General features: G+C 33.8%; 1 protein-coding gene across 2 annotated transcripts in view; it reads left to right on the forward strand.

The window, feature by feature from the left end:
- Nucleotides 1-15,230, forward strand: part of Ccdc102b (coiled-coil domain containing 102B) — a 195,433-nt gene that overhangs the window by 139,682 nt on the left and 40,521 nt on the right. The window lies entirely within an intron of this gene.

The following is a 15,230-nucleotide window of genomic DNA, read 5'->3' on the forward strand; positions in this document are numbered from 1 at the left end:
GTAATTAGAGCTAGCAAGTTCCAGACTCAGGTTAATGTTTGCATCTGACTCCAAAGCCTGTAACATATAGTACTAACCCTGATTGTCCCAATGGTGATGCCTTCAATCAGAACCAAGTTCTTCCCATTCCTCACTCCTTCTCCTTTATAGAAGTCATTACTCACGACTCTTGGAGATTCCATTTCTACCAATGGTCTCTCAAAGTAGAAAGATGATTGCTTGACTGCAGAAACCCCTGGGTTTGCAATCAGGGAGGCACAGTTATAGGCACCAGTGTTCTCTCAAACCCAGAATTTGCATACCCTCATTCAACATACTGCCCCCATGAGTAGATTCACTTGTTAATTTGGACAAATAGATGATAAATTATAGTCACCACCACTTTCTTTTGCATCCTACAGAAAAAATGTGATGAAGTTATTTTCTATTTATAAAAAGTTATACATTAAATACTGAGCTAAATACCAGCAGTGAACAGTCTACTTTATAAACTCTCCTTTAATTAAAAATGTGTCAGCTTAATCCAGTGAAAACTGAAGATGCAATTTGTTTACCATGAGCAAATAAAAACTTTTGTCTGCCTTTCTCTAGCCCTATCTTCAATATACAAAAATAATTTATTACCAATTATTTTAATTTCAAAATCAAGAAGTACCCATGCTGAAGTAAGATGCCTAGTTTATTTGACATGACTATGTTTTTCTATTTGGCAGAATACTTAATAGTTTGTTGATTTTCAGTATAAAATGGATAGAACCTATTTTTAATAGTGCTGGTTGTTGAAGCATGCCTTTCCAAAGTAACTTCAAGGAATTTGTCATAAATACTGTGGGAGATTTCTTATAGAACGACGTTACAGTATTTCAGCCTTCTTTATTTCCAGGAGAGCACATCTATCCCCTTTGTTCCTATGATACAATACTCTAAGAATCGTCCTTCTTAATTTTAACATTGTAATTGTGGCCAGTAATTGCTGATACTACTAAATTTTCTAATCTGATTTTTGTAGGCATTAAAAGAATTGACCTTGCACACTGCAGGCTTGGGGAAAAGCATTTTTAAGTACAGGCTTCTTTAAATGGCCACTCATTTTCTGCTTCTATAACATACTTGTAGATATTCACTTTCTTATTTTGTTCTTTTTCAATACATTTCATTTTATTTGTGGTTTGGTGGCTTAGTTATTGAGTTTCTTTTCTGCTAAGTGCTTTGTAGTCTTTCTGGAGACTTTATTTTTTGTATCTTAAAATTATGATGTAAGAAAAATCAGAATATATTTAAGTGAAAATGAAGCTCATTCATGTAGAAAGAACTACACATAATCTTTTTTATAAATGCCACTAGATATTTTTCTGTGTTCATGCATAAAAATTCTTCCATATACATATGCACTTACTGAAAAAGACCTGTGGAATTTAGCTTCTGATTTTCACTAAGCAGCACATGTCCATCTGAACTACTTTGCTTCTGCATCGTCATACTGGCTTTCCACACAGACATTATTCATACTTGGAAATACAGACACACATATGTACATATTCTGTGTGTAAATAAAACACACTGTATACTTTTGGCTAAATATATTTAACAGAGCTGTAGAGGATGTCACCTTGCCAAATGTTTTTGTCGTTATTCAAGTACTTTGCAAAATAAATTGATTCTACATATTTATTTTAAATTGTCATTTAGAAACAATTTTCTATCATCTCAATCCATAGGTTAGAGACAAATATTATATAGATATCTTAAATTAATTTCTCAAATTTTCATAAATAATCAAAACCAGATATTGTTGGTTGTTTGAAGCACAGCAAAATTACATTTTGGTACCCTGGTTGTGAGATGGTCCTGTTTGATGAGCTGTTATTTAGCCAAACCTAAGGGCTTTGAAGGTAAAAGAGTTGTTAAATTACAGTTTAATATGGTTACTTAAAATAAGTTAATCATCAGGATGAAAATCTATTCTAGATTGAACCACCTAAATATGCACTGTTTTCAAGGAAATGGTATTATTATTCCATGACTACAATTGCTTTAGTAATTTTGTTTCAGCGCATTTAATTGTTACAATAGTATTCCAGAATAGACATATCATGGATCAGCAAAGATTTTCAAGATACAAGATGTAGTATTTTAACGGGAAATGGAGACTTTGATGCATAATATGTGTTCCAGAACAAAAATCACATTATTATATAACCATATGAACAAGACAGTCATATTGATTTTCAAAACAATTTGAGATAAAGAGTGCATTTGCATGTGACATCTTTGTGTCAAGTAAAGCATTTACTTCTCCATGACCTTGGGAAAATCTGATTTCTATCATTTAGATAAATTTCTAAATATAAGTGATAAAGTATTGCAATAATTGGAAAAAAAGTAAAGACATTTAAAATTATAGATCACTGAGTAGAGTTTGGAGCTCATACTTGTAATATTTCTATACTTACACATAGGGTCAAAAATATAATGGCTGCATGTGCATCCCTGTCCCTTAGTGAGCTTCTAGTTCAGCCCTCTGAGAAATTAAGAAATGGAGCAAGCAATTGTTGCATCTCTTCCGCTTATAATGGGTCTGGTATTAGAAACTCTATTTTGTTCCCTCATTCTGTGTTCATTCGGCTATTACTCATTGTTCACATACATTTTAATACACTAAATGTGATATATTTGCCAAAGTGTTTTCCTCTTAAGTGGTAGGTAAATTCCAATATCCAGTCTTTCTTCTGTGAATTCCACTTACCAGTTCTAAGCATATTTTATTTATTCTTTATTTTGCAAGAACAGTAGCTTGACATACTCTAGAGTAACCTTATTTTGCCAGCTATTTTCTTTGTATTTGAATATTACTAAAATATATAGGAGTGTGATAAAATTGTTATTATTATAAAACATGAAATTTCAAACATGGTTCTTCTTTCTATTCTGGTAAAATATTCCATGTTATTATTTCTAATGTGAGATGGCTTGTATTCCTATTTGATCTATAATTCACTAGAATGAAAGTAAGAGGAGGAAATAAAACTTTATTATTTACTTAAAAGAGGCAAGAACAGGAATGGGAACCACCCTACCTAGATAAGTTTTACAATCCAAATATTGATATATTGTTCATTATAGGCACTGCCATAGTTGGAAATGCTTTCACAGTATGTATATTTCACTTACTAAAAGATTTCAATTTTGATTGAGTAGAACCAGTGTATTTGTGTGTGTTTGTATGCTTAAGCTAATTGGAACTTTATGGCTTCTGAATTGTCACATAATATGAAAGAAATTAGCACCTTTGTTTTCCTGGTAATAGTAATGAAAATAAATTAGAATTACAATTAAAGCACATTGTTAATATGTGGGCTAATTTATTTGCAACTGTTTTATTAAATCTAGAGTATTATCTTCCTGTGTTTTAACTAAAAGTCATGATTTCCTACAGGGCAGTGCCTAATTTGCACTCCTTTCAAAAATCATATTACTCAATGATATCACCTTTTTTTCTGTTACTTAATATCTAATATATGCTATTTTTATTATTACTTAATATTATTTTCCTCAACTCTGGCCTTTTCATCACTAGGCAGAATAACTAAAGTGTATCTAGAAAAATTAATGAATCATGCAATATGACACCACAATAACTACAAAATCACAAAACCGTCAGATTCCTTTGATGGACCCATAATTGCTTGGAGGGCTGAAATGGCTCTCTGACCACACTGATTTTGTCCTCTTTGCAGACATTTTCATCTCAAACTGTTTGAGCAGTTGGGAAGAGTGTGGTGTGCCAGCTCTCTCTTCACCCACTCATATCCCCACTCAGTCAACAGATTTACTGAGCTGTATGCCTGTGGTCCTTAGTACTGTGCCATTCCCTCATACAGATAGTTATGCCGAATAAATACATAGCATGCTATTTATGACAAGTTAGTGAAAAGTTAAAACAAGCTATGGGGGACAGAGAATGACTGCTATGTCTTTGGATGAAATGGTTAGGGAGAGTATCTGACATGCATATAGAGACAGAAAGGAAAAGAGGTTGCATTCCGTGCAGAGACCCAGGGAGGGGAGGCTTCATGTGGAAGAAGCATCAGGGACCCCTGTGAGGTAGGAATATGCTTGGTTTATCCACAAAATGGGTACATGGGATTATTTAATGCATCATACAGGAAATAGAATCCCTTGAGAGTTTTAATCATACTTTTATGCCTTCTCTGATGTGACTGCTTCATTGCATCTTGCTTTTGCCTCCTGCCTCAGTAGCAGAAGTCTTCTCCCGCAGGAACTCAGTCTCTCCATCAGGAATACCTTCTTCTAGTCGGAAACTTTGTCCTAGCGTTCCTCTCTTTCTCCACTATGTATGTGATCCTATTTCTATACTCTATATTTCATATTAAAATACTCTCATTCTAAAATAGTAAATTAAACATCAAGAACACTGCCATTAATATTAAAGCCCCTTTTAACTACTGCGTATCCTGGGGAGCATCCAGGATGAAATAGTGTTTAATTGTGTTAGTCAGGTTTTTGCTGTTGTAACCGAAATACCCAACAAGAACACCTTAAAGGAAGAAAGTTTTATTTTCACTCACATTTCAGAGGTGCAATCCATGGTGGCCCACTCCATTGCTCTGGGCCCAAGGTGAGGCAGAACATCATGAGGAAAGTTCTTGTCAGAGAAGCACTGTTCCGTTGACAGTGGTCAGGCTGCATAGAGAGGGAGTAAGGTGAAGGGGTGCAGGGAAGGTGAACCCTCTCAGGCTTGCCCAGACGACCCACCTCCTCCAGCCATACCCTACCTGCCCACAGTTACCATAGAATTAGCACATTCCAACTAGGATGGACTGATGAAGTTATAGCTCTGGTTATGTAGTCAGTCCACCTCTAAGCCTTCCTGCTAACCCAGGAGCTTTGGGAGTATATCTCATGTCCAAACAATAGCACTAATAAATAATTCAAAACAACCATATATGCTTTGTATTATTCCTGGTTTAAGTTGAGGAAGCATTTCTAGTTATTGTCTCTAAGAGAAACACCTTCAGCCTGGATACTAGTTCTGCCATTGCTAAAATGTTTGGATTCTTCTATCAATGATAATTACCTGAATCTATCTAAGAAGCCCACAATCTCCATGCTGTTAAATTAAGTATCTGTTCTTTATGCAAGAGATATGAGAAAAATTCTTACTATCCTTAGTTGCAGCATTGAATATAACTGGGACTTAGGACTTTTGAAGATTTTTGGATGAGTTTCTGTTCTAAAATATTTTTATCTGGTGTAGTCTTGAAAAAATGTTACAAACTATAAAAGTAGAGGCAATGCTAAAATATTACTACATGGCCTGTAGCAAATTTAAATATATGTAGAGCTAAAGTCTATAAGGCTTTTATATTTTAACACTGTATTTGAATAGAATTTCGAAATTGCAAAACTTCTACCCTATATGTGGGAGATGTATAAATAGTAAAAAATGAAAACTGGCTAAACAAATGTATAATAGCATACTGACATGATGAGATAAATTCCAGATTTAAAAAAATGAGGTGAAGATCATTTAGAAATATTTATTTTTAATTTTGTCTTTTTTGGACTTTCTATTGTATTTCTGTGTAGTGGGAATCCTGCTTATTCCAAGTCCTTTTCCTGCTTGGTTCTTTAGATTCAGGTGGCATTCAAAATTATTTCAGTATGTACATAGCACTTTTAAAAAAGTAGGGAAAGTAAAAGAAGAAATATTGTCCAACTTTCCAGCTTCTTTATTTTTTGAAAAAGTATATGCATACACCTCCTATTTTCTTATGAATGTAGTGAATAATTATGGGTTGGTTAATTTATTTTAGGAGTGATGTGTTTTCACTTAAAGAGCAAACTTGTTTAAATTTATATGTGATATTTAAACATGCTAGTGATAATGAGAAAATTATGATATTAGATATGAACTTTCATATACTAGAATGTATTATAAAAAATCAACAACTACCTGCAGGGATTCTCTTAGTACTGGACATGTGAACATATGTGGGACAGAAAAACTCTGAAGAAATTATCAGTGATATGGGAAGAGATTGATGGAATAAGTTGAGAAAATGGCAGTCAGGAATGGCATGCATAAAGTTAGCTGAAAGATTTTGAAAGGAGGCAACTTTAGCTGAGCCTGGAGCAGAGAAAAAGGTGGATAGAATTTAAATAAACACAGTTGATGGCAGGGAGTTCCAGATTAGAAAAGCAACATTTGAAGAGAAGCAGAAGTGATAATTCAGACAGGTTTTTTGGGAAGCAGTTGGCTGATAATTTGGCCAAGTCTGACTCTGAACAATTTGGTTTAGAGTCTACTTTGGAAATTAAATTGGAATAGTAAGAAGACCTTGGATATTCATTGTCACTCAATGAATACATCACAGAGATGCATATTTCATTTAAAAAAATTAGTTGTAGTTGGAGACAGTACCTTTATTTTGTTTGTTTATTTTTATACAGTGCTGAGGACTGAACCCAGTGCCTCACATGTGCTAGGCAAGTGCTCTACCACTGAGCCACAATCCTAGCCCCTGCATGTTTCATTTTGTTTTAAGACAAAGTAATTATAAGGCTACTCAATTTTGAGAAGATTAAATGCTTCAAAACAAAATCTTTATAATGTTTTCTCTTTCCATCCAATAAAATTGTCACATATTTTTCTATTCTTCTAGAAAAATAGTAGGTGCATGCATGTAAAATTCTGTCTAAACAAATTTACTGGAATTGTTTTCTGGTCAGAAGAGGATACTGATTCCCATTATTTGATTTTATTTCCATTGCTATTGTTTCCCCTCCATCTAAAATGAGTTTTAAATAAATGTACCAATGGCCTATAAAAATAAATTCTTCTATGTCATACTACTCTATAATAGAGCAATTGGGTTAGGAGTTAGGCAACTTGATCTTTAGCTCTGCTTCTAAACTGATTACTGGAATGATATTTTTGGCAAATTGTTAAACTTAAACGTGATAAAATAATGCCCCTCTTTAAAATAGTGCTAATCACAGCTAACCTATACTCAAAATTGTAATGATTAAATAACTCAAAACATATTGGGAATTACGGTTTGGTTTTGCAAGCACACAGTATCTTTTCATTTCATTATAGTTTTAGAGAGACATTGGAAACGTTGTACCCCATAATTTTGAACAAAACATTAGTAACAATGTGCAGAAATGGATGATAAGGTAGATGCCTGTCTAGGATAGAGGAACCAGAATGATCTGCCTCCTCCCCCAGTGCTTTAGTGTTTGCTGTAACTGGAGGAGATGCCAAATTTAGGGGTCTGAAGTGAAGAATGAAGTCAAGGTAAGGTTTTGTCAAGTCAAATTTCAGTGGGTAAGAAAAAAGTCATTGGTCAACTCCAGTGATGTATGGTGTGGTATGCATGATGTATGGTGTGTATCAATACTTGGCCAAATTTGTCAAGGTCGATAATGCTAAGCACTGTCAAGGATGTGTGACTACAAATTCTGTTTTATATAATCATTGAGAAGCTAACCCATTAAAACCACTTTAGAAAAGTTCTGCATTACCTCTTATAAATTTGCATTGCCTGTAAGTGAACAATCCCAGTATTAGATCATGAACTGTTTTGTGCATGTAAAAGAAACATGAAGCACTATGCTATACGAAGTACTTGAAATTGCAAAACAGAAAATTATCTGCCAAAATACGGAGAAACAAACTATGGTATAGATAAATAGTGGAATGTTTTAGAGGAATAAAAACTGGAAATGGAACCACCATTTGACCTGGCTATCCCACTCCTCAGTCTGTACCCAAAGGATGTAAAACAGCATACTTCAGGGATACAGCCACATCAATGTTTATAGCAGCACAATTCACAATAGCTAAACTGTGGAACCAAACTAGATGCCCATCAGTTGATGAATGAATAAAGAAAATGTAGTAAATATACACAATGGAATACTATTCGGCATTAAAAGAGAATAAAATCATGGCATTTGCAGGTAAATGGATGGAGTAGGAGAATATTATGCTAAGTAAAGTTAGCCAGTCCCAAAAAACCAAATGCTTAGTGTTTTCTCTGATATAAGGATGCTGATTCATAATGGGGTGGCAGGGGGAACATGGGAGGATTAGACAAACTCTAGATAGGGCAAACTGGAGGGATGGGAAGGGAGCAGGCATGGGGGTAGGAAAGATGGTGGAATGAGATGGACATCAACACCCTAAGTACGTGTATGAAGACACAAAGGATGTGACTCTACTTTGTGTACAACCAGAGATATGAAAAATTGTGCTCTATGTTTGTAATATGAATTGTAAGGCATTCTGCAGATATATATGCAAATTAGAATAAATAAATGAGTAAACTATAGTTTCATAAAAAAGGATGAATATTAGAAACATAATATTGAGTTACCAGATTCAGAATACTAAATCTGGTAAATACTAAATAGGATAATATTATTTTTAGAAATAACAAAGACAAATAAAAAAATCACATATATATTATTAGCAATGTATAATATTACATATGGGATTAGTTGATGTTTAAAAACTTTAAGGTTGTTTTATGTTTAACTTTTTGAGAAACTTCCATCATGTTTTCTATATTTGCTCTACTATTTTGCCTTTTCATCAAAAAATGTACTAATATGTCAAATTTGCCACAAACTTACTGATAGTCATTGTTTCCTCTTTTTCCTTTTATTCTTTTGACAACAATGATCATAACAGGAGTGAGGTGATATCTCATGGTTTTGAATTGCACTTCCTCAATGATTACAGATGTTGAGTCTTATTTATTTGTTGGTCATTTTAACATGTGCTTCAAAGAAATGTTTATTCAACTTTCTTACCATTTTTGATTGGGTTATTAGTTTGTTTTCAATTGGGTTGTAGGTATTTCCTCTATGTTTTGGAAATGAACCCCGATCAGAGACATGGTTTGCAAGTGTTGTCTCCAAACCTGTTGGTTGTCTCTTAACCCTGTGATAGTCTCTATTGCTCCAGACATTCCTCAGTTTGCTGAGGTTCCACTTGTCTATTTTTGCTTTTGTTGCTTTGGCTATTGGTGTCATATAGACAAAATCATGACCAAGACAAATGTTATGAAGTATTTTACTTATGTTTTAGGAGTTTTTATAGATTCAGTTCTTAAATTTCAGTCTTCAGCCTATTTTGAGTTGATCCCTATACCACAGGAGAAGAGATGGTCAGGAGGAGGGTCGGAAGAGTTCCCTGAGGGGAGAAGAACTCAGCTCAGGGCCAGCAGGGCTCTCAGCACAGGCAATGGAAAACACTTTCAGCAAGAGCCAGACAACGGGACAGACAGCAGTTAACTTACACAGGTAGATACACATTCACTGGAGAACACACTCTTTCTCCAGAGTGAGAAGCCCACCTTTGGCTGGGGGTCCAATATTTATGGAAGGTCTATATCAGGGGACACATTGGAGGTGGGGCCAGGGTGGAACTGGACAATTTCATGCAGGTTTTCACTGTGTTTGCATATTGCCCTCATTTTACAAGGGCATGATCCAACAACTGCTTGCTCAAGAATTACAACTAGTGCTTTCTGAATCTCAATGATTCATTTCCCTTAAGACTATCCCAAATCTCTATCTCTCTTGTGTATGGTATAAGATAAGGTTCAATTTCACTTTTCTGTGTGTACCAGGTTTTTTAGAAACAGTTCGTAAAGAGACTATCCCTACCTCATTGTGTATTCTTGGTGTCTTTGTCAAGATGAGTTGACTGAACATGCATGGGCTTATTTATGGTCTCTCTTCAGTTTCCTTGGTCTATATCTCTGTTTTTACCAAAGTGTCATACTTTTTTATTACTTTTGCAATATTCACTTTTGCAGTATTACTTTTTTTGCAATATATTTTGAAATCAGGATGCTTCCAGCCTTGATCCAAAAATCCCATTTCATGGCATTTGTCCTAAAAAATATGTAATCTGTATCTCAATGAGATGGCAACACTTCCATGTTTATTGCATCACTATTCATCATGGCCCAGATATGGAAACAACCTAAATGTCCATTGATCAATGAGTGGGTAGTGAAAATAAAGCACACATGCACAGTGGAGTACTTCAAGTATTTAAAGAAGAAGGAAATCCTGCCACATGCCAAATCTTTCTTAAGTTTGAAAACATGATGCTAAATGAAGTAAGCCAGCCAGTTGCAGAAGGAAAACTCTGCATGACTAGACTGATATGAGGTCAAACTCATAAAAGTACAGAGTACAAATGTGGTTGCCAAAGGGCAAGGGGGAGACAAAAAGGGAGTTGCTGTTTTATGGGTATAAAATTTCTGTTATGCAAATTCTAGAGGTATGCCATACAACCTCATTCTTATTGTTAACAGTATTTTATTGCACATTTAAAAGTGTTATTTCCTCAATAAAATAAAATAAAATGTAAAATTCTTAAGGACGATGAGTATAAGATTCAAGACTGGTTACTCTGAGAGGGGCAGATGAGGTATGGAACAAACACACAAGAAGACGTAACAATATTGACAACACTTTTGTTCTGTTTATTGTTGGGTAAAAATGATATTTATTTCATTATGTCTTTCACACTATTCCTATATATTTGTTAAATTAATCTAAAATCGTATTAAAAATTAGAAGAAAAATTTCAGGAGTTCACCATGACTATCTATATAGTGACCAAAATAAATGTCACAGGAAATACATGTTTATCTACCATTTTATATGGTGGAAGGAAAATTTCACTTACTGGATAAACATTTTTACTAAAAAGGACTTGTTTAAATTTAGGATGACTCATTTAAATAAACAACTGTTAATTTCTAAGAAAGAAAAAAAAATGAAATAAGCAACTAGAAAGCTTATTCCAGGACAATTATATACCTTGCTTGGATCAATTAAATTCAATATTTTGCTAAAAAATGTATGGTCCTTTTAGGTTGTTATAGAGATAGGTAAATGTACATAAACATTTCTTCCTCAGGAAACCCAATGAAGACATGAAGAAGGTAAGGGTAACAGGTGACACCTGAACAATCTTATTTCCTGTGAATATCTCCCCTCATTATCACTGGGATTTTATGAAGCTTTAAACACACAACTGACTTTTAGAATTATTTCATAACTTTTGGATCATTATTTGTATCTATTTACATGGCATTAAAATGCTCAAGTGATTTCATTGAATTGCTCTTTCCTTTGATGTCTGACTTTTAATTGCATTCCCTCATGATTGTAGTTCCTGACTGGAATATTTGCAGCTCCTTATGTACTTTGCAGTATGAAAATATTATAACCCTGGAGTACATTAACATCAGTGACACAGATTCTACATAGATATGCCGACTTGTAACAATGATACAACTTCCACAGGAAATGCTAATCTGTGGGTGTATCTTGCCAGCTGTTAAAACAAAGAATAGAACAACAATAGTAGTTCCATTTCACTCTTTTTCATTTGCCTGAAAACTATCAAAGGATAATAATGGCTATCAAATCTGATTGAATTAAAGTAAGATTTGCATTTGTATTTACATTTAGCTTAAAAGGGGAAATACAAATATTTATCCCTATCATAGGCATGAATGCTATAACATAGGTATAATTTACCTTCTGATAATGTAGAGATAATGTTGAAGTGGAAGAAGGAAGAGAGAATAGGAAATATATACTCTATTATATAATATATACTTTATTATATAATAGGAAATTTATACTCTATGATATTCTATATTCCACGTGAGATTCTTCACATGTTACATAATTTACTTTTTATGAATCTATGAAAACCCTGTGGAGCTACTAAAAATAATATGATTTACCAAGTGAAAACTTCAGATTTAGAGACATTAGACATCCTGTACAAACAATACTAATGTAGTGGAAAAATAATAATTTGAATTAAAAATTTTCAACTAAAATCAGTCATAAATTCTGCATAGTGGGAGGAGAGAAGGTATAGATAACAATATGAGCTATTTCCATTAGAATGATATGTAAGTTATTGGTATTCACTCATGATTAAGGAAATCAGAAATTTAAATTTCTTCCGCATTTTTTATGCTCTGTTACCATCTGGCTTACTGTGGTAACCATTTGCTAAAATACAGCATCTCTAAGGTTGCTGATGAAAGAAAGGCTTCATGATTTATATGTGGAGGCTTTAATATTAAGAACAAATTTTCTATATCTTCTTTTTAAATACTGTGAAGACATCTTTGTTGTGTCAAAGAACATTTCCAGAATCTTCTGGAGATCAGCTTAGGCTAACATACCATGAGACAGGTCCTGCAAAGACAACCAAAATGTAATATGTCTCTGCCCTTCCCCCTAAGGATGGCGGAGCCCTTAGCACAAGGCTCTGCCCTTAGAGACAGAAACACCACCTGTGCATTGTAAGGGTTGACTTTGAAACTCATTTTTAACCCACTATGTCCCAAGTTTTCAATTCAAATAAGTAGTCAAATATTATTAAAACGGTAACATAATTTCTATAATTCTTGCTCAATTTAAATTTTGCTAGGTATTCCACATTTGGGACAATGGGAGAAAATGGGGTAGGGCACATGTTGCTATTTTATAGTTCCTTAAAATCAACATTATTTTAAAATGTGTTTTCTACATAGGAGTACTGTGGATAGGCAATGTTAGGTAGAGGTATTCTCCAAGACAGGAAGGCAAGAAAACCTGTAAATACAGAGAAATGCATCTGATGGCCCACTTCCCATTGTGAAGCTCCTGGGAAAAGTCAGTGGAATGTATTTCAGTTAATTGGAGTATCATTAAATGCTCTCATTATTTTTCTAATATTGAAGAATATCTTTTCTGTTTCTTGCTCTCTTTTTCTATAAGTTTCCTTTCCTACCCTGAGTGGGTTCCACTCTATCCCTCCAAGCTGTGAGCAGCACCATTCAAACATTATTTATTGGTTTTCCTCCTTTGTTTTGTTTTTTCCATAACTTGAAAGAATTTGTCTGTGGACCCTCAGTGCCCTTGTGTATACTGAAGGTAAACCCTAACTGCCATTCAGAGCAAAGTCTGGTCTTTCTGCTATTTAGGCCGCTACTGTATCTGTAATTCTTCACTTCTGAAAACTCCTCTGTCCTCTAAACATGCTGTATTTTATAACCTTGCTCTGTCTTCCATTGGCAGGTTAGGATTATTGTCTCCCACTTGAAAACAGAAATTTATTTGTCTAGAAATATAAATACTCAGTAAATTAGAGCTATCATATAACGGAGTGGATACATTTGACATTTCCCAGTATTGTATTATTTAAGAAATGTAATTCTGCATCTGGAAAGGTTTCTTACACATAGCCACTTGATAAGTTGGAGCATGTCAAGAATAAAGGAGGAATTGTGTCTAACTCAATGCAAATATTCCTAGATTCTGGACTCAGTGCAGTCTAGTCTACTTTTTATATTACCAAAATAAAAACATCTAGTTGTATATTTTTATTATGTATTATTATTTCTAATCCATTTTATGCAATGGACTTTAGGTTTAAGTGTCCCATATTGGCTGTATGGATTCCAGTTGGCTAGTTATTCAGGGAACTAATACCTTATACTCTATCCATGCTCCAGTAGTCTATAGTTGAATATATTAAATAACAGACCTTTCATTTAATTACTTAGGTTTTTAAATTTTTTAAAAAATATGTAAATGAGAAATGTTTATATACATCTCATTGAATTCTTGAGACATTTTTGGAGTGAAATATTAATTAGGTTGTTATGTCCTCTCTTACTGAGGACTGTTACTTTCCAGGATCTTGGCAGAATCATCTCACTTTGGAATTTCACCTAAGCTTGGCCCTTGTTACCTGGGATTATAAGAGCATGAAACTGTGTTATCCATCAGTAGAGGCAAGCTTCATGACACATTGTAAACTTAGCCTCACTGAAATGAGTTATATTAGCACAAACATACCATTGTATTTTAAGATACAAAATCTTTATTTGGGTTTGAAATATTAGACAATGAACATTATTACATTTTTGAGGTTACAAAACAAAACTATTATAATATGTTAACTTAAAAGGATTGATTAAATAAATTGGCACACCAACTTCCTTAATAAGACTCTTAAATCTTGAGAAATAAAACCAAGAATCATTAAATGGAATAGCTTCAAATTAAAAAGAAAAGGAAACAATTACAGGCATGAAGAGAGAGCATATAGAATGGGAAAAAAATCTTCTTCAGCTTTTCTTCTGACAGAGAAGTAATGTCCAGAACACACATATATCCCAATCAATAAATGGGAATATAAAGCATTTCTCAAAAGAAGACACACAAATGGCCATCAATTATAAAAAAAGATGTTCAACATCCTTAGCAATCAGGGAAATGCAAATTAAAACTACACTGAGATTTCATCTCATTCCAGTTAGAATGCCAATTAGTAGGAATACAAATCACAAAAACTGCTGGTTAGGATGTGGGGCAAAAGGTACACTCATGCATTGTCAGTGGGACTGCAATCACTTTGGAAACCTGTATGGAGATTCTTCAAAAGACTTGGAGTGAAACCACTGTACCACCCAACACAGCTAACCCACTCCTGGGTATTAGCCTTGAAGAACCAAAATCAACCTACTACAGTGCTACATGCATACAAATGTTTACAGCAGCACTTTTCACAATAGCCAAGTTATGGAACCTGCCTGGAACCAACCCATAAAGAAAAAGGAAATGCCATTTGATGGAATTGGAGAATATCATGCTATGTGAAATAAGCCAGTCAATAGTCAATTTTTTCCCTCTCTTATGCAGAAGCAAGAGAGAAATAGGAACTTAATAAAAAGGGGATATCATCATAAGAGAAATGACACAGTAGAGTGGAGGTATATATATATATATGTAAAACTAGAAGAAAGAAGGGAGACAAGGGGAGGGAAGGAGATAGTCTTGGAGATTGAAATGGAGCAAATTATGTTACATGCATTTATGAGTAAGTCAAAATGAACCCCATAATTATGTGAAACTATATAAAGCACTAATAAGAAGGAAAAATCAACAAATCAATAAATTGGTATATAAACAAAAGCATGATGAATGCTTTCTGTTTTCTCCATAGAATTCTTATGTGTAAAAATAGTGATTTTCTTCATTTAAAATTATTTTATTTCTATACAAAACAATTCAAATTTATGTAAATAAATGGTGACAGATAGTATCATTTGATCTTATATTTTCAATCAAAATTAGATAAGAATTAGATGAAAACATTTTAA

The sequence above is a fragment of the Marmota marmota genome, unplaced genomic scaffold, assembly GCF_001458135.2.
Source record: "Marmota marmota marmota unplaced genomic scaffold, marMar, whole genome shotgun sequence".
In the NCBI taxonomy this organism is placed as follows: Eukaryota; Metazoa; Chordata; class Mammalia; order Rodentia; family Sciuridae; genus Marmota; species Marmota marmota.